Here is a 21,715-nt window from a genome sequence, read left to right on the forward strand (position 1 = left end):
CTAGCAGCGAATTTGATAACTGAAGGTCTTGCAGTTTGCATTAATATACCTTCGCTATATCTTGCCCTCTTTTCAGAAGGGGGGGTATTGCATGTGTCCACTTCCTTGAAAAAAAAAATGCATTTTTGGTTTTGAAAATAATTCAGTTTATGTTAGGCATTTAAAGTAGTGTAAAACATTTTTTTTTTCAATAGAGCTAAGCACTTTTTTAAAAAAAATCCATAAAATGTTTAACTTATATTTATAAAAATAAACCCGTAATGGAAGCCGGCCCGTGATTTATTTTAAAAAACAAAACTAAAAAAAAAAAAACCGCCGTAAGTTTAAACCCATAGGAGAATTATTTAGAGGTTTCAGCTACTAAGAACAATAGACTTATAAGTATAAAATTAGCCTTAGTTATAGTTTAAGGAAAGAATTTCTTCCTTAACTTAATGACAAGATAATTTCTTTTTTTATTATAATAATGAGAAAATATTTACTCACCAGAAATTGCTTTGAATTATCCATTTTCTATGTAAATGCTTACAAAAAATGTCAGTTGTGTTATGTTCAATAAATTACTTAAAACTGTTGAGGAGTCTAATTTGAAACTTGAATATATACAAAAAATAATTGGCATCTAAAAAGATACACCGGTTTTTCCGACACGGATTTAACCTAAAAAAAAAACTTGTATATCACGAAATAGAAATTCAGTTAATTGTGTCAGAAAAAACTTGAACCAGAATAGATTATAATAGATGCCTGGCCCGTGGTAAGGCATATTACGCAATCACTGGCAGTGGTACTAGATGCCTTACTGTGACCCTGGTAAGGCATATTACGCAATCACCTTCAGTAGTGCATTCTAGCTTACTACTATCAGCCCTTTCTATTTTCAATCGAATGAGCCCTATTCGAAGTTCCCACGACAACTCCTTTGATACGAAGTGCCCTGGTCTAAACAACAACAACAAAAAATAATACATTATAGCCACATCGATTTTTATTATACAAATGTCGAGCCTTCCAATCACTTTTGACTATTAAAAAGGGCACTAGGCCTTTCGATTTCCAATCGAATGAGCCCTTTTGGAAACGAAAACGCTTTCTATAAACACCTTATATACCCCAAGGGCATAAATTACAACCCTTACCCTAAGGTCTGTAAGGGTGGTTGTCATCCTCTAAGACCAAATTTCCAGAACTTTCAACTACGATAAACAAAATGGCTATCTAAAAATTTTGACTGGATGTGTTTGGGGAAATGGTGGGCGTGAGAGGGGCGGTAGCCACTCTCCAATCCCTTTCAACTATTAAAAATGACCCTAACCCTTTCAATTTCCAATCAAATGAGCCCTTTTGAAGTTTCTACGACAAAACTTTCAGTAAAAATCTTATATGCCCCCAGGGCATAACTACAACCCTTGCCCTGAGTGCTGGGGGGGTGTCACTCTCAAAAACCTAATTTCAAACAATCAAACACCTAATTGAAATAAAATGGATATCTGAAAATTTTGATTGGATGTGTTTGGAGGAATGGTGGGCGTTAGAGGGGGGTTAGTTACCCTTCAACCACTATCGACTATTACAAAGGGCACTAGCCCTCTCAACTTCCAATTGAATGAGCTCCTTTCGAAGTTTTACGACAGCTCTATCTATAAAAACCTTATATGGCCTCATGGAGGAACTTTAAACCTTTGCTCTGGGGGCTCAGCGGTGTTTGTCATCCTTAAATACATAATGTACAGAACTTTAAACTACGTTAAACAAAATGGCCATCTCTAAACTTTGATAGAATGTGTTTGGGGAAATGGTGGACATAAGAGGGGGTTAATTACTCTCCACTCACTTTTGACTATTAAAAATGGCAATTTCCATTTCCAATCAAATGAGCCCTTTTTGAAATTTCTATAACAACTTTCTATATAAACTTTATATGCCCCCAAGGCATAACTTACAACTCTTGCACTGGGGGCTCTGAGGGGGCTAAAAGACCTTATTTAAAGAACTTTCAACTACGTTGAACACAATAGATACCTCAAAATTTTGATTAGAGGTGTTTGGGAAAATGGTGGGCGTGGGAGGGGTGTTAATGGCTCTCCAATCCATTTCTACTGTTCATACAGGCACTAACCCTTTCAAGTTCCAATTGAATGAGCCCTATTGAAGTTTATACGCTTTCAATAAAAACCTTATATGCCCCCAGGGCATAACTTACAACCCTTGCCCTAAGGGCTTTACGGGGGGGAGGGGTTGTCATCCTTAAAGACCTAATTTCCAAAAGTTTCAACTACGTTGAATAGAATAGCTATCCAAAATATTGATTGGATGTGTTTGGGGAAACGATGGGCGTGAGAGGGGGGGGTAGTTGCCCTCAAATCACTTTCGACTATTAAAAAGGGCACTAGCCCTTCAAATTTCCAATCGAATGAGCCTTTTTTCAAGTTTCTACAACAAAGATTTCAATAAAAAATCTTATATGCCCCCAGGGCATAACTTATAACCCTTGCCCTGAAGACTGTGGGGGGACTGTCCTGCTCAAAGGTATAATTTCTTGAACTTTGAACTACGTGGAACAAACTGGCTATCTTAAAATCTTTATTGGATGTTTAGGGAAATGGTGGGCGTGGAAGGGGCGTTAGTTGCATTCCGATCACTTTCTACTATTAAAAAGGGCACTAGCCATTTCAATTTCCAATCGAATGAGTTCCTTTTGAAGTTTCTAAGACAACGCGTTACATAAAAACCGTAACTGCCCCCTGGGAATAATTTACACCCCTTGCCCTGAGGGCTGTGGGGGGGGGGGTGTAATTCTCGAAGACCTAATTTCCAGAACTTAAAACTACGTTAAATAAAATGGTTATCTCAAAGTTTTTATTAGATGTGTTTAGGGAAAAGGTGGGCGTGAGAGGCGGGTTAGTTGCCCTCCAATCACTTTCGACAATTAAAAAGGGCACTAGCCCTTTGAATTTCCAATCGAATGAGCCTTTTTTGAAGTTTCTACGACAACGCCTTCTATAAAAAAACCTTATATGCCCCCAGGGCATAACTTACAACCCTGGCCCTAAGGGCTGTGGGGGACTGTCCTCCTCAAAAACATAATTTCTATCTGGAAATTAACTACGCTGAACAAAACGGCTATCTCAAAATTTTGATTGGATGTATTTCGAGAAATGGTGGGCGTGGAAGGGGTGTTAGTCGCCTTCCAATCATTTTCGACTATTAAAAAGGGCACAAGCCACTCCAATTTCCAATTAAATGAGCCCTTTTGGAAGTTTCTACGACAAATTCTTCGATACAATGTGCCCTGCTCTAAAGGAAAAAAATAATAAATAATACATTGTGCCAACATCGTTCTTATATGCCCCCAGGGCATACCTTAAAACCCTTGCCCTGAGGGTTGTGGGGGAGTGTCCTCCTCTTACTTAGTCCCCGTTTCTTGTCTCGTTCTCGAGTGTCGTTAAGGGGGGTTAATTACTCTACAGTCACTTTCGACTATTAAAAAGGGCAATTTCAATTTCCAATTAAATGAGCCCTTTTTGAAATTTATACAACAACTTTCTATATAAACCTTATATGCCCCCGGGGCATAGCTCACAATCCTTGCACTGAGGGCTCTGAGGGGGTTATCATCCTAAAAGACCTAATTTCCAGAGCGTTCAACTACGTTGAACAAATTGGATATCTCAAAATTTTTATTGGATGTGTTTTGGAAAATGGTGGGCGTGAGAGGGGCGTTAGTCGCTATCCAATCACTTTCAACTATTAAAAAAGGCACTAGCCTTTTCAATTTCCAATTGAATGAGCCCTTTTGAAGTTTCTACGACAATTCTTTCAATAAAAACTTTATATGCCCCCAGGGCATAACTTACAACCCTTGCACTGAGGGGGTTATTTTCCTAAAAGACCTAATTTCCAGAACCTTCAACTACGTTGAACAAAATGGATATTTCAAAATTTTGATTGGATGTGTTTGGGAAAATGGTGGGCGTGAGAGGGGCGGTAGCCGCTATCCAATCACTTTCATATATTAAAAAAGGCACTAGCCCTTTAAATTTCAAATTGAATGAGCCCTTTTGAAGTTTCTACGACAACACTTTCAATAAAAACTTTATGTGCCCCCAGGGCATAACTTACAACCCTTGCCCTGAGGGCTTTGGGGGGAAACGTTGTCATCCTTAAAGACCTAATTTCCAAAACTTTCAACTACGTTGAATAAAATGGCTATCTAAAAATTTTTGATTGGATGTGTTTGGAGAAAAGGTGGGCGTTAGAGGGGGGCTAGTTGCCCTCCAATCACTTTCGATTATTAAAAAGGGCACTAGCCCTTTGACTTTCCAATCGAAAGAGCCTTTTTTGAAGTTTCTACTGCAACGCCTTCTAGTAAAAACCTTATATGCCCCCAGGGCATAACTTAAAACCCTTGCCCCGGGGGTTGTAGGGGAGTGTCCTCCTCAAAAACACATTTTTTATCTGGAAATCCACTACGCAGAACAAAATGTCGCTCTGACAATTTTTAGGGGCGTTGGTTGATGTACGGATTGGCGGCGGCGATAATTGCCCTCAAATCACTTTCGACTCTTAAAATGGGCACAAGTCGCTTCAATTTCCAATCGAATGAGCCCTTTTCGAAGTTTCTACGACAACTCCTTCGATACGAAGTGCCCGGGTATGGAGAAAGAAGAAAAAAATATATATATATATATAATACATTGTGCCCACATCGTTCTTTACTTAGGCAGCGCTATCGCGCTGCCTATGATGAGAAACTCCTAGGTGGCCACACTTTCGGCTGGTGGCCAGGGCCGTGGTCATAATTTTTTCGGGGGGAGGTGTTTTTTTGGCTCACCTCCGGGGTCATAGTTTTTTTTTACCGAAGGGTTCAAACCCGGTAACCCTCTTCTGAATACGGACGTGAAGAGGATATTGAGCAATTTAGAAAATAATCTTGAGTATCCGTGTTTCTGAAAAACTAGAACCTTCTAAGAACCTCGAACGCCAAGTAAGATCATGGTTGCAGCGGTAGCTGCAACCTAGTAGAGCGAACAGCAGCCCATAGTAACCAAAAATTAAAAAACGCGATTTAAAAAAAAAAACTGCCTGGTGAAAAAATACCGTCTGACATTGACTCAGGAAGGGTAACTATTATTTCAGTTCGTCTTAAAAGCAAAAGTTTATTGCGAAAAGAAATTTATGGTGATTTGGAAAAAAAGCTGAAACCCCTCGAAAATGACGTCAGATCAAAATGAAAAGTGTACCATTGCAATCAGCAGAGTCGAAAACCTTGTTCAGGGAAATTATATTCCCCCTCCTTGAATAATTTTCCCCTTTTTTTTGAAAATAAGGCAACTTTTCTCAGGCTCGTAACTTTTGATGGGTAACATTATACTGGATGAAATTTATATATTTAAAATCAGTGTAAAAATCTGATTCTTTTGATGTATCTATTAGTATCAAACTTTTGCTTTTAAGAGTTTCAGTTACTAAGAGTTGAGACGAGTCGCTCTTACTATACAGTTCGTTACCACGAACTGTTGGACAAGGAAAATCACTTTTTTGCATTGGTAGCACTGATTTGTTTTCTTTTTTTTTCAGGAGGCCTAGCGGGTTACCAGAACATCATAGAGATACTTAGTTGCTCATTCAAAACCTATTTCTTATATCTACGTGCTTTTTGTACATTCCGCAGTCTGCAAGTGCCATATGGCACTAAAATGGCACTTTTTGTGCCATTTCTCAAGGGGTGGCGCTAGCAGGCTACCAGAGTATCGTAGACAGATTTTTTATAGCTCATATAAAAGATATTACTCATATCTACGTTCTTCCTATAAATTACACCATCTGCAAGTTCCAAATTGTACTTGAAACAGCACTTCTGGTGCCATGTCTCAAGTGGAAAAGCTGGTGCTATTGAAGCAGAACTTTTAAGAGTTATATTTAATGGCTCATTTGAAAGCTCTTGCTCATATCTACGTGTTTTTTATTAATTCTACCCTTCGTAAGCGCCATATAGCACTGAAAACAACACTTTTGGTGCCACTTCTTAAGTGGAACGCCTCTGGATACAAAACAAGTAGTGCTGTAATCATTCTGTTACAGAACCCTTAACTGGAGGTTTACAAGAACCCCTCCCGTACACTCCCCCACCACGCCCTCGTAGTAATTCTCTTGAATCTTTTTCTCATCAGCATGATAATGTAACATTACCAGGCTACCACACTATTGTAAATGGATGTTTGACGGCTCAATTAAAAGATATTGCTTATATTTACTGGGTTTTTACAAATTCTACCATCTATTAGATTTCACAGATGTCAATTTTAGCTAGTTTCTTCGGACAATTTGCAATGAACTCTTTGTCATGGTTGAAGCATTAGCTGTTATTTTTTTTTCTTCTTCTTTTTTTCAGGCCTAGCGGGTTACTAGAACATCATAGAGAGATGCTTGAGAGCTGATTCAATAGCTGTTTCCCATATGCACGTGGTTATATAAATTCCACCATCTGCAAGTGCCATATGGCACGAAAAAAGGCACTTTTTATGCCATTTCTCAAGGCGCGGGGTTACCAGAACATCGTAGATAAATTTTTGATAGCTCATATAAAAAAAATACAGCTCATATCTACGTTCTTCCTATAAATTCTACCATCTGCAAGTTTCAAATGACATTAAAAACGGCACTTTTGGTGCCATGTCTCAAGTGGAAAAGCTGGAGCTAGTGGGCTACCAGAACTTTTTAGAGTCATGTTTAAGTTAAGTTAAAACAGTTGAAACTTTTTGAAAGTTTGTTTAGTTAAAACAAACTATGTTTATATAGAATAAAATAATTATTTCCAGGTCACAGATAGTTTCCGCTCCATTCGTGCCTAAATCTAAGATGAATTTTCAATGAAAGTGACAAAATCTTATTCTTCTTCCAGAAATATCCAGTTACTTTTGTATCTGTTTTTCACCGTCTAATAAAAGGACCTATCCCTATCAGAAATCTAATCTGTTTCGTCAGAGAAAGGCAGTGTGGTTTTGTAAAAAATGCTAACATTATGAAACTTACTTAACAAGTTTCCCTCTTTTATTCCTTTTTAAGTTCTTACAAAAAAAAAAAAAAAAAAATTCCCTTGACAAATAACTTTATTCAAAATTTATCACGTGTAATCTTTATAAGAAAAAAAAGAGATGAAAGATAAGACATTTATTGGTAGCAATAAATAAATTGTCAACATTAGAAAACAGTGTTCAGGATTTAAAACACTGAGTCCAATTCCCAATATCATAGGCAGCACAATCCTGCTGCCTAAGTAAAGAACGATGTTGGCACAATGTTATAATTTGTTTTCCTTTAGAGCAGGGCACTTAGTATCGGAAAAGTTGTCGTAGAAACTTCGAAAGCGGCTCATTCTATTGGAAATTGGAGTGACTTGTGCCCTTTTTAATAGTCGAAAGTGATTGAAAGGCGACTAACACCCCTTCCACGCCCACCATTTCCCGGAACACATCAAATCAAAATTTTGAGATAGCAATTTTGTTCAGCGTAGTTGATTTCCAGATAGAAATTATGTTTTTGAGGAGGACAATCCCCCACAGCCCTCAGGGCAAGGGTAGTAAGTTATGCCCTGGGGGCATAGAAGGTTTTTATAGAAAGCGTTGTCGTAGAAACTTCAAAAAAGGCTCATTCGATTAAAAATTCAAAGGGCTAGTACCCTTATTAATAGTCGAAAGTGATTGGAGGGCAACTAACCCCCCTCTCACGCCCACCTTTTCCCACAACACATCCAATAAAAATTTTGAGATAGCCATTATGTGCTTTACACTTGCACTTTACTGAAAAAAAATATTGGCAGTTTAATATACGTATACTGATATTTAGTAATCAAAATGTTAATGTTATTTGATTTATTAAAGTTATAAAAGTAAAAACATTTATATTTTTTCAGTAAAGTGCAAATTTTGTTCTGGCTTTGGGAAGGCATGGGGGTTTTGTGCCCAACTTATGTTAATTTCTGCTCGTTTTGAGTTTGACTCGGTTATTTATTGTAATTTCTGTTCGTTTTGGGTTTCATTTATTTATCGATGCTGATTTGTGGTAGTTTCACGCTTGGTAGACTATTTGATTTTATTTTTGCTCAGTTTTTGTTTAATAGAGTCCTTTACTTTTCTTTGAAAAACTTATTTTGTGGAAATTTGTTTTAATTAATTCAAAAATAGGATAGATACTGAATCAAAAACATGTGTCCCATTGTGTATGTACGCGGTTTTGCCTGAGAAATTCATATTCACTGAGGAAGGAGCAAAGGGGTCCGAAAAAAACCCAACTAAATCTAAAGCATGCGCTTAGAAAAGATAGGAAGGGAATCACTTAAATTTTATTAATATCTATAGTCATGTCCAGAAAACTAATCAAAGGCAAAATTTGCTTATTTTTGCTAAGCAAATATACAACTAAAGACAAACGAAAGCGACAACTAAAGTTTATAAATGCAAGTTTCTTTCGTTTCAATTTTTGTTTATTGCAGAGCATTTGACTTTTCTCATCTATTATATATGAGTTAATATGTTTAAAATAAATTCTTTTCTCTTTATTTCTGCCTTATCCTCACAGACAAAAACTTCCAAATGTGAAGCCTAAATATTCCCAGTTTTAATTATTTCAACCCTTCTAATGTCAAGTAAATTCATATCACAAAAAATTCAGTATAAAATCAACAAACTACATTATTTTTTTTCCTAATTTCTACTCGGTAGATTTTAATAATAATAATAAAAAGAAAAAAAAAAACAATGTATCAAATACTATCATGCATAATACTCAAGCCTTTTCATGAAAGACTTGTAAAAAATGAATTACAGGCCTGTGAATATCAAATCAATTTATTTCATTCGAAACCTACGTAAAATAAAACAAAACTACATTAGTTTTGTAATTTCTATTCCGTAAATTTTACTAATAAAACCAAAACAGCAAAAATGTGTATTAACAAATGTATTAAGGACTATTACGCACAAAAATCTAACCTATCTCCCATAATATCCCCAACTGGGATGTTCGCCTTCATTCAGTTGACGTTGGAATAGAGCACTTTTATCACGATACACAACGGATCGAGATTTGATGTCCCGTTGAACTGCCCCCAAGGCGGCGAGAACAGCACCAGAAGCAATTAGAGAGCCCATGATATATGGGTTCTTGACGGCATGGAGAAGGTTGTATGTTGTCCAAGTCATTCTGGAAAAGAATAAAAAAATTGAAAACAGAATATCCTGTGTCTTAAGCCTACACTGTTGGTTTTAAACTTTTTGTCAACAACACATACTAACTTAGATAAAAAAAAAAATTAATTTAGAAAATATACAAAAGGAGAAATCTTGTAACTTTGGAGAGAGATGGCTGGAAACTCAGAACATATGCCTGACATGGTATCCTTTTCTCATCAATTTTCCCGGTTCCAGTCACTGATTTTACATATCATGAGTGATCCCCTAAATGTCAACGGCTAGCAGAAAAGATTGAGAATTGTTTTAGCCCAAGCTTGGGTGGTATGGAGATATGCATCCTTGACAAATTAAACAAATTCAAATATAAAAAAACGGATATAATAAATTAAATGAGACAGTGGACAAAAAACAGTAAGTTAGACAAATAAAGGGATCAAACAAACTAGGTCGATCCCTTGGAAAAGAAGTAAAAAAATCTTCACACTAACTGAACCTGCTTTGGCCTCTGGCATACGATTGTCCAAATTATATGTCTATTGTCAATACCTTTTGTGCCTCTAGACGTGAAAGGACCTAGGAAAGTAAGTAATTAAATTATTGTAAAATAAATATTTTAGTTTTCGACAGTTATATCAATCTGGTCATTTTCTCTTGTCAATTCTGATTTTAGGAACTACTTTGTTAATTTCAAAGTCAGTCAGGTGCTTTAAAACTTTTCACATTTGGCTAAGTAAACCTATCATACTGATTAACATACAGTCTGTAAAACTGTTGACTGGTTTCTGATTTGTAGATCATTTTAGCAAACCAATCATAGACCATTAACACTCTTACGTTAAGTAGCTAGCATTACGGAATGGCGATGTGGAACCACAATAACATTAAAATATCAAAAAATGTATATAGAAGAGTTAACCGATTTGCCATCAAATAAGATGCTCAATTAGTACGTCATAGCAACCAAACCTGGGATTATAGGAATCCGATGAGAGGAAACTCAGGTTGGTGTCCAAGGAGGAAAACTTCTAAAGCCATCTAGTGTAGCCCATTAAAAAAAATTAAATTAGTTCTATATGCCTGAATAAAGCATTATTTGCATTCACTGCACTTACCAACCTTTTCCTTCTATTTCAAATTCAGGCAAAATTCTTCTGGCATTAAATTGTTTGAAGCAAAAAATACATCCGATATATCCGGAAGGTGACTTTTTTTTAATACACCAAAAGCAATTACTATGAAACTAGCTAGTATTGACTGTAAATTAATTAAAAACACTTTTTCCACAAAATAAGTTTTTCAAAGAAAAGTAAAGAACTCCACTAAACCAAAAACAAGCAAAAACAGAACCAAATAATCTACCAAGCGTAAAACTACCATAAATCAGCATTGATAAATAAATGAAACTCAAAACAAACAGAAATTAAAAACAAATGAGTCAAACTCAACAGAAATTAACGTGAGTAGGGTTCAAAACCCCTAAGTCTTTCCAATGCCAGAACAAAATTTGCACTTTACTAAAAAAAAAAAAAAAGATGAATGTGCATTCAGCTTAATACACATATGCTGATATTTATTCCTTAAAATGTTAATAATATTTGATTCATTTTCAATCAGATGCGTTTGGTGAAAAGAGGGGTAGTTGGGGAGGGAAGCTAGCTCACGTTCATCCCTTTTGACTCCTAAAGGAAAGCTAGAACTTCCAATTTCAACCAAACGAACCACCTCTAAATTTATACGACTATTTCTTCCATAAGAACCTAAAATACCCCAGGGGCATAACTTACAACCCTCACCCTCAGGCTCTGGTGGTTTGCATCAACCCCAACAGCCCTGTTATATGAACTTCGGACTACCGTATTTTGAATAAAAGGACTGTCTCAAAATCTCTATTCAATGCATCTCAGGAAAACACGATGTGTGTGCGTCGGGGGGGGGGGGGGGTAGCTGCCCTCCGATCACTTTGACTCTTAAAAAAGGGCACTAGAACTTCTGATTGCCAATCCAACGAGTCACCTCCAAAGCATATACAACCACAATTTCTATAAGAACCTTATATGCCCCTAGGGCATAACTTATAACCCTTGATCTGAGAGCTGTAATCGGGGGGAGGTCTTCCTCAAAGACATAATTTCCGGGCCCTTCAACTACAATGAACCAAATTGCCATCTCCAAATTTTGATTGGAAATGTTAAGGGAAACGATGAGCGTGAGGGGGGGGGGGCTGGTTGCAATCAAATCACTGACTGTTAAAAAGGCACTATAATTTCCAATTTCAAATCAAATGAGCCCCATCTGAAGTTTAAACAACCACCCAGTCTATAAAAACCTTATATGCTCTCATGGCATAACTTACAACCCTATCCCCAGGGCGCTGGGGAGTTGTGTCAACCCTAGAGGCATTATTATATGTTCTTTGGACCATTTTGAACACAATTGCTATCTCATGATTTCAATCAGATGCGTTTGGTGAAAAGAGGAGTTGTCGGGGAGGGGGGGGGGGATAAATGCCCTCTGTCACTTTTGACTCTTAAGAAGGAACTAGAACTTCCAATTTTTAACCAAATGAACCTCTTCTAAAGTTAAACAACCATCCCTGCCATAAAAACCTTAAATGTCCTCGTGGTATAACTTACAACAATTGTCCCCACTGTGGTGGTTTGTATCAGCCCCAAAAGGCTTGTTCTATGATCTTTGGACTATTTTGAATAAAAATACTGTCTCAAAATTTCTATTGGATGTATTTTGGGAAAACATGACTTGTGGGGGGGGGGGTTAGCTGCCCTCTGATCACTTTGACTCCTAAAACCGGCACTAGAGCTTCTGATTACCAATCCAATGAGTACCCTCCAAAGTTTATATATATATATTTATTTATGCCCGCTTACAATGGAGAAATGGAGAAAAAAAAAGCGGAGTACAAAATGAAACAAAAAAAGAAGAAAAACATGTTCAACACTAAAAATTAAATACAGGTATTTCATTCACTGAAACAGTTGAGTCAGCGGTGAGTCGTAGAGTTTACTGAGGGATCGTCTTGAGGCTCTCCGTTCTAGATCAATCACCTTGGTTGACGGATCAAGGATTCCATATATGGATGAGATCTCCGTGTTAGAAAATCTTAGTGGAAGTCCCAGCAAAAATTTTGCAAATCTGTAGTACGTGGTTCGTATTTTTCGACGCTCGGTGAGGGACAACATTTCCCACAAGCTTGATATATACCAGATGGCAGGAGAGACGACGGCGTTGAATAGTTTTGACTTAATAAATCGATTAAATGACCACTTGCATTTGACAGCTTTTCCATATGCTGAGCGGATAGATTTACAGACTGATTCGGCCAACAAGCCTCTAGTTGACCTAGGCGTCTGGCCATACGTGATACCAAGGTAATTTAGGAACTGGGACTGCTGGATTCCGATACCGTCAAGGACAAGATTGGAATTGGTCGAGTTGGTGCCGCTAAAAACGATAAATTCGGTTTTCTCTATGTTGACTCGTAGTCCTATTCTTCTGTATAGGGTCACTAAAAGACGAAGATTCTCTTGTAGACCCCTCAGCGTGCTGCTCAGGAGCAACAAGTCATCTGCATAAGAAATGAAACTTAGATCCAAGCCCTCCAAAAAGAAGGTCCCACAAACAAATCTAGTTACAGAGTAAATCGCAGAATTAAAGATGATAGGGCTTAGAGCAGATCCTTGCCGAACTCCTTTGAAGAGCCGAATGGGTTCAGAAAGCTTTTGCTTGCGGTGACCGGCGATTGTTTCCCATCCCAAAGCTAGACGAATATGCGTGTGGGAGTACCAGTCATGGAAAAAAGGACAATGCGGGGGTCGACTCCTGAATCTAAGAGGCACCACAGTGCCTGCGATTGGACGACAGAATCGAACGCATCGGAAATGTCGACACTGCAGGCAAAGAGTGGCTCTTTACCTAAAGATGTAGACCTCATTATTCTTCTTAGTAGCCGATGGGCGTGTCCACAGCCCAACCCATTTCTGAATCCAAGTTGTTTGTCTCCCATTAGAGCGTGCGAAGTAATATGGGGCAACAGTACCTTCTCAAATACTTTGCTGATAACCGATGAAACTGAGATTGGTCTGTAGCTTTTACAAAGCAAGGGATCTCGATTCTTTTTCAGAATATTGGATGTGCGGCAACCATGAAAGTTGGCAGGTGTGAGTCCCTGCTCGATGCTCATTTGGAATAGTAAGGCTAAGTACTCATGTAAACGTTCTGTGCCGTGCTGTAAGTGCCTCGGAGTGATCCCATCGAGCCCTGGAGACTTGTTCTTTTTCAATTTTCTCACAATTATCTCAATATGCCATTTAGAAACAATGACATCAGTGCGGCGGAGTTTTGCGCTGATTAATTGCCTATCTAACTTAGATTTATATACGGAGTCCAGCTCGTTGGGTGGTGGCGCAAACACGTCCTTGTAATGGTTTACCCAACTTTCATCGGGAATGGGACTTTGCACATTAGCGTCGGCCCTGTTAGATTGGAATCGCTTCCATAAGATGTTTGGGTCACTCCTGCAATCACAAGACAACTTCTCTGCTTGCTGGACTTGCAAATTCTCGACAGTACGTTTGAATTCTTTTTTGGCATGTCGAAAGCACTGAAAAACTACTCCAGAGCGGGGTTTGTCGCAGTTCTTCCACAATTCGTACCAGAACTTGGATCTCTTCTTGGCAAACTTGACATTTGGGTTATCCCATCCCTTTTTAAGAGTGTTGGGGTACACTTTTGCCACTGGAACAGCGGCAGATTCCGCAAGCTTCATCGAATGAACAATTTCGGAGCAAAAGATGTTCAGGGATAGTCTGTCTTCATTTTGGCCATGAGTAAGCAGGTAGAACGGTACTTTGATTTTAGCAAGAGTTGAGTCAAGAATATCTTTGTACAAGGACTGATCTATCCTTTGCCATTCACTCTTGATAAACCATGATCGCCCGGGGCACCGCTTGTAGGTGGAGAATGGTACTATTAAGCTAATCCCAACGTGATCGCTACAATTGTGTTCCGAGTCAACAATGGCTTTAATCCCGGTCGGAAGTAGGAAATTTACGAAAAAGTGATCGATATCTGATGTAGCCAGGGATGCGCTGTGGACAAACGTGAAGGACTGGGATTTTGGAACCGGGGCCATAGCTTCTGGCAGACACCCCCTTAATATGGTGAAAAAACGATCATCATCCAGAAGCTGAGAGTTGAAGTCCCCACGGATAATAATTTTTTCTGACTTGTATTGTTCGGCCAACCTCCTGAGTCTCGCACAAGCTTTCGTGTAACGCCTTTCTGAGAGGACATCACGATAATTTGTGGGGAGGTACACTGATATGACTATAAAGCCATTTGGACCAGGAACTCTGATCGCAGAAAAATAATCGCATGAATCAATTAGCGTGCATTGCAAATTGGAGTCTGCAATGATCAAGATTCCACCACTCGGCCTTCCAACTGAGCTGTTGCGGATAGCAGGCTGCAAAAAATAGTCCTTTCCTGGAAATCGGTCAAGGATTGCTGAATGATCGGCTGTTATATGACCTTACTTTCTATTCCAACTGAATGAGCCCTTTTTGAAGTTTATACAACAATGCTTTCTATAAAAAAAAAACTTTTATGCCCCCAGGGCATAACTTACAACCCTTACACTAAGGACTGTGGGGGGGTGTCATCCTTAAAGACATAATTTCTGGACCTCTCAACTAAGTTGAACAAAATAGCTATATCAAAATTTTGATCGGAACTGTTTGGAGAAATGGTGGGCATTCGGGAAGGGGGGGCATTTGCCCTCCAATCACTTTAGACTATTAAAAAGGGCTCTCTCAATTTCCAATCGAATGAGCCCTTTTTGAAGTTTCTACGAAAATACTTTCTATAAAAACCTTAGATGTCCCAAGGGCATAACTTACAACCCTTGCTCTGACGGCTGTGGGGGGGGGGCATCCTCAAAGACATAATTTCCGAACCTTTCTACTACGTTGAACAAAATGACTATCTCAAAATTTTGATTGGATGTGTTTGGGGAAATGGTGGACGTGAGAGGGGGGTTAGTTGCCCTTCATTCACAATCGACTATTGAAAGGGGCACTAGCCCTTTCAATTTTCAATCAAATGAGCCATTTTCGAAGTTTCTACGACAACTCCTTCGATACGAAGTGCCCTGGTCTAAAACAAACAAACAAACAAGCAAAAAAATAATAAATAAATAATACATTGTGCCAACATTGTTCTTTACTTACTAAGTATACCATACCTATGATATACTTAGATGTTGGATAACAGGAAATTGATTACCGTAGATTTTGTCTATTTGGCCATCTACATAAATTTTGTATATATCTATGGATGCTATAAGCTTCATAATGGGCGAAATTACAAATTACTTTTGCATGACGATTTGACCAAGACTTAAGAGGAAGAAGAAGAGATTTTAATTCGACTGTAGTGGGATAGGAATTCTGCTCTTAGGGAAGAGATAGGCTTTTCAGTCTGACTATTTAGCCCTCTTTCTTTTGTCTCTTTATATGAGATGTGTTGGACTATTACGGTTTCCAATCTTGAAATGACTCGGTTATATGTCTTGCAGTAACTCTTTCGATTCCAGGAACTTGATAGTCAAGGTATATATTTCAAGTTCAGTACTGCTTGTGATGGTTAGGTCAGTCAGGATATTGACTGACGGTGAAACTTTGTGGCATTCGGTGACTGACGATGTAACTTTGCTGACTGACGGTGAAACTTTGTTGCACTTTAACGATTTACTTTGAAGGATATGCTGTGCACGTGTTAGCATACTACATTCAAATAGGCAAAGGTCAATTGTTTTGTTTCTTATACTGTAATATCTCCAAAATGGGGAAGAGGGGTAAGATAAGTAGAATTTGGGGCTTGATAGGAGAAAGCATGTAGATTTAAGCCTGCACAGATCCTGTGACAAATTTTGGAGTGATATTTATTGGGAAAGGAGATGAATTTGGTTTATTATTTGTCAAATAGGCATCTGGTAATCTCCATCGAGATATGTCTCTGAGGGGGATTTGTCTCCCACTTGGCTGGTCAATATTTAGGAAGGGATTTAGAAATCACTTCTTGTGAAAATGTACACAGCGATTTTTATAATTTGTAATTTGGCTCATTGAAACAGTAATGGTCTGTGTATTACCGTGACAAAGAGCAAAGGGCTTGTTCAAAAATTTTCATGCTTCAAAAATGCATCTCTTAGCTGAATAAAGTTTTTGATAAATTGTCAAGAAAATATCTTCCAAATGGTCTTTGAAAAACCTTGATTTTTCTTATTTTTAGCAGCAGTTCTCTTCTAAATTTTACTTACAATTTTTGCATGTCTGCAAGAGGAAGAAAAATATAAAAACCAATTTTTTAATCTTTGGATTTTAATTAGAGAATTATGTTTGAACATCTAACTTACTGTTCAATCTTCTATCTAATCCCAAGATTTCAAAGAAGATGACCCCAGAGACATAGTTAATCTGTATTCATCTAACATAAAACAAATTTGTTTATTCAGGTAGTTTCCTACTATTCTTTTATTCTTTTAAAGGAACTAAAGTAATACTAGGGAGATTAAGCTCCATCTAGCTCCTACTTAGCTACAACAACAACAACATAAAAGCTGCTAAATGAATGGAAAAAGATTACATTACCTGAAAACAGGCTACCAGTTTTCTCGGAAACAAATTTTTGCTTTTCCAGCTCCAATTGTAATTTGTGATTCTTTGTACGGGTCCAATCAGCAAGAATACTGAAAAAACAGGCAGTTGGAAAAATTATTGAAACCGCGTAGCGTCGTAATCCAGAAGCAACCCCCATACAATCTAAAAAGAAAAGTTCAATAGCTCTTATCACCCACACAAGAATACACATTGCCATAAGTCCATATAGGCTGGTAGCTGGCCTTTCCCCCCCCCCTCCCCCGGAAAATAAGGTTTTCAAGATTCAACATTCATTTAATAAAAATAGCTGTCATAGTTACAGCTGACACTGCAACTAAATTATGCTACTCTTTACAACAATATATATATATACATACATATATATATATATATATATATATATATATATATATATATATATATATATATATATATATATATATATATATATATATATATATATATATATATATATATATATATATATATATATATATATATATATATATATATATATATATATATATATATATATATATATATATATAGGGTGGTCCTTATGTATATATCAAAAAAATATTTTTTGTTTTTCCTGCCTCCCACCATCCTAAACTATTCTTCTATGATAGAAAAAAAAGTATCATTTATTTTTAAAAAAAAAGTATCATTATATATATATATATATATATATATATATATATATATATATATATATATATATATATATATATATATATATATATATATATATATATATATATATATATATATATATATATATATATATATATATATATATATATATATATATATATATATATATATATATATAGGGTGCTCCTTATGTATATATCAAAAAAATATTTTTTGTTTTTCCTGCCTCCCACCATCCTAAACTATTCTTCTATGATAGAAAAAAGTGTCATTTATTTTTAGGATAACTTCATATTTGGGATATGCTCAAGGCACCCAAATTGTGATTATACTCAAATGTTATAGAAATTGGGTGTATATAAAGAAAATCATTGGTTCAGGGCATATATTTATTAGTTAATTGTGTATTTATTGTGAATTCTAACACAAAACAGGTGTTATGTGTTATATAAAGAGATAACTGAAGGGACTCAGGGTAATATATTAATATTCAATTAGGTGTCTGTGCATTTTCTTACAAATCTAGCAGATATATTCGTGTAAAACTACAGAAGCTTATGTCACTATTTAAAATTAACTTCAACATTTACTTACTGAATCAATCAATGGTTTATTATTACATTTGATTAAATATTCTTGCAGCAGACATCCTTAGTATTGTTTAGTTTTTATTTTCTCAGATAAAGATTGATTATAAATACATAGGATACCAAGCGGATAAGACAATATCAGGTGAATTACTGAATATATCAATTTACATTTAATGTTTGTTGTTATAACTGAAATTTTGTCATTTGTCAGATATAATAAATTCATATTTGAAATTGACTTGTTATTAATTTGCTATTAGAACAATACTATTTTTGATTCAATGTTGTCTGCTATATAATTTTCTGACAGATTGGACAATTGTTAAAGTACACATAAAATGTTTTGTTTTACAGTCGGTCATGGCAATTTCCACATCCACATGCAGTAAACAGGAAGTGTACCTGCTTGGTTCAGCTTTGGAAGATCTATATGGTTCAAAATTGCCATCGATTGATGATGTTTTCATGCTCTACGCCAAAAAGCTGAAAGTAGCCAAGACTAAAGATGAGGAAGCAGTATCAGTAATTAAGGACATTCAAATGTTCTGGGAGAAAGCCAGAATACCCATGTGCCGGAGTGATCATGCAGTTGCCCAACTTGAAGTTTTAGTGCAGAGATGGGAAGGGTTGAAGAAAAACAAAGCAAGAAGAACAGCAACTCAGATAGCCAATGAGGAAGAATTCAAGGAAGCTTTCAATGATCTCTTTGACATAGCTCACCAGGAAGCATTACAGCTCATCAAAATTGAGGAAGACAAGCAATTCTTGTTGGCCCAGCGGGAAAAAGGAAGGCGAGGGGTTATGGCAGGGGTTGACATGTCGCTTACAAAAAGGATAAATTACAGGAAAATAAACAAAAAAGCCAGTTTCACTTGAAGACGAAACAGCAACTTGACATAGCAAATCTGGATCGAACTGTGTTGTTGGAGTCTTCTGATTCGTCTTCTAGTAATGATGATGCAGACATGGAAGTATTAAAAAGAATCAGCAGTGAAACCACCAAACAACCATTTACACCAAAACGAAAAAGTGGAAAAACTGACATTTTAACTCTTGCACTCCTGTCATCCCTAGACTGCACAAAGACAAGTGAGAGGCAAGCAGTTCAGATCATTGCCCCAGTAATTGGAGTAACAGGTCACAACGTTCTAGATTTCAGTATCAACAGATCGTCTATAAGATGTTACTGACAGAAGCCTCGTGTCATATTTTCGTCTCAGTTGAAGTATGATTTCAATCCCCAGAAGCCAATGTTTCTTCACTGGGATAGAAAGCTTATGAAAGACCTCACTGGAGATGAAAAAGTTGACTAACTACTAATAATTGTATCTGGATCTGGAACAGAACAGCTGCTTTGTATCCCAAAGCTGGCTCCAGGTACTGGTAAAGCCATGGCAGATGCAATGATGGACACAGTGTCTGACTGGAGTATTGTAGACAGCATTAAGGCTCTCAGCTTTGACATGATATCAAGCAACACTGGCCAAATGAATGGTGCCTGTGCTCTGTTTTAACTGCATCTTGGTAGAAAGTGTTCTGCATCTTGCATACAGATACTACACTCATGAATTAATGCTGGAAGAGGCATTCAAAATCACCATGGGACCTTCGAGTGGCCCTGAAATGCAGATGTTCAAACAGTTCAATGCCTGGTGGCCAAACATTGTATATGCTGATTACAAACCTGGTGTTGAGGTTCCGGTCATTGCTGCAGCTCTGGTTGATGCCCTGGATGATATGAAGACCTTTCTGACTGATCAGCTGGGTATTTGTCAACAACGTGAAGACTACCGTGAGCTCCTCGAGCTTTCCCTGCTGTTCATTGGTGGTCTTCCGGCTCGTGGTGTGATGTTCAGGAAACCAGGAGCCCTTCATCGTGCTCATTTCATGGCACGACTGATTTATGCATTGAAAATATACATGTTCAGAGATTCTGGCTTCAAGCTGACAGATTGTGAAATCACTGGTCTGGGCAACTTCTGTGCTTTTGGTGTAGGAAGTTATGTTAAATCGTGGTTCCTTTCTCCTTTGCCAACAGCAGCACCAGCCAATGATTTAATGCTTCTGAAGAGTCTCCTCACTTGTGGATCACCAGCAGCAACTGGTGCACTGAAGAAACTGTGTGAGCTGTGGTATCTTAGCGAAGAACTGATAGGATTGGCATTTTTTGACAGGGGTGTTGATGCAACTGAAAAAAGAGCAATGGTCAAAGCACTCTGCCATGAAAGAACAGAGGGCCCACTGAAGCGCATCACTGTGGACAAAACTACAGTCACCAACAAGAATCTACAGGACTTTGTTACACACAATACAAGGAACTTCTTCCATATCCTTTACATTCAAGATAGTTTCTTGTCTACAGATCCTGAGACCTGGGTGGATAAGGAATCCTATGTGAAGGCTGTAGAAATCGTCAGAGAACTACGAGTAGTGACTGACACAGCCGAACGTGGAGTTGCCCTTATGCAGGACTACAATTTGCTGCTAAAAAAAAATGAAAACCAGATGCAATTTGCTCTGCAAGTCGTTAAAGAGCATCGCAAACGTTTTCCTGATTCTAACAAGTCAACAATCCTTCAAGGGCTAGCCACAACCTCTGACAGCCCAGGCCCAGCATGACTTTGTAGAGTGTAACTTTTTATCAATTACCGAAAGATACGTTTGATATTTGCTATGCCAGTGACATATTTTAACCAGTCATTATGATTGTTTTAACAAACTAGGATGAGTTTAGTATTGATTATATATAATGTGTCCTTATTAAATTTTGTTTGGTGAATAAATTTCCTAAGTGCATCAAAAATTATGTTAAAGGAGAAGTATAGCGATTGTATGCTAAACTTCACTTTAATTGAGCATACCCTAAATATTAACCAATTTGGAAAATTTTTTCCCATGTTCTTAACTTTTGATGTAGACAAAAATGGCAGGGTGGGCAAACACTTAAAGCAAAAAAGGAATTTACTTCAGTTGAGGACACTAGAGAGCCATCGTCTTTCTGTATCTTCAAGTCACTTTGTGATATTTCTGCAGAAGAACCGAGTTCAGAGTCTCAAATTTGAGGTTGATGTCTGGTATTGCACAGATCTCACTGAAGTCAAAGGTTCCAATCAAGCGTCCAAAAGAACAGATACTTTCTTTAGTCAAAGGCCAGGTCGTTACTTTTGTTTTCTTTACTTTTGGGAAGTTGGCTTTGGACTCCCAGAAAATCACAAAGTGGTCTGTGTTCTGTAATGGGCCTAAAGAGCACGGGGGTAGGTATTGGTTGGAAAGGTCCCTGAAAATTAGGTCGAGTATGCTTCCTCTTTGGTGGGTCGGAACTGCCACTACTTGTTTCAAGCCTAGCATATTCGACATCCACTGCTGATTTGTTTGATGAAAGTCTCCGGTAATAATAAATGCGGGAGCTGCATACTGTCGACGGATGTTGTCTATAAATGTTTGTAGATATTGAGCTAAATCTTTCCTGTTTTTTGCAAACTCTCGGGATAGTACACTACCGCGATGATCAGGCACAAGAACTTTCTTGACAGGAATGGGGGTTTGCACTCGGCCCAAATCGCTTTGCAACAGGAGTCAGTAGGTTCACTTAACAGTTTTC

At 37.4% G+C, this 21,715-nt stretch overlaps 1 long non-coding RNA gene across 1 annotated transcript in view; it reads right to left on the bottom strand.

Annotated features, from left to right (window-relative positions):
* Window positions 1–8,937: 8,937 nt before the first annotated feature.
* Window positions 8,938–21,715, bottom strand: part of LOC148955761 (uncharacterized) — a 29,943-nt gene continuing 17,165 nt past the window's right edge. The window contains exons 2-3 of the long non-coding RNA XR_016143261.1: window positions 16,862–17,032; window positions 8,938–9,204 (exon numbers count right to left, since the gene is read on the bottom strand). This is a non-coding gene — a long non-coding RNA (uncharacterized LOC148955761). The remainder of the gene's footprint in view (window positions 9,205–16,861; window positions 17,033–21,715) is intronic.

Source organism: Artemia sp. Qi Xiang Cuo, chromosome 2 (genome assembly GCF_049724085.1).
Source record: "Artemia sp. Qi Xiang Cuo chromosome 2, ASM4972408v1, whole genome shotgun sequence".
NCBI classification, from domain to species: Eukaryota; Metazoa; Arthropoda; class Branchiopoda; order Anostraca; family Artemiidae; genus Artemia; species Artemia sp. Qi Xiang Cuo.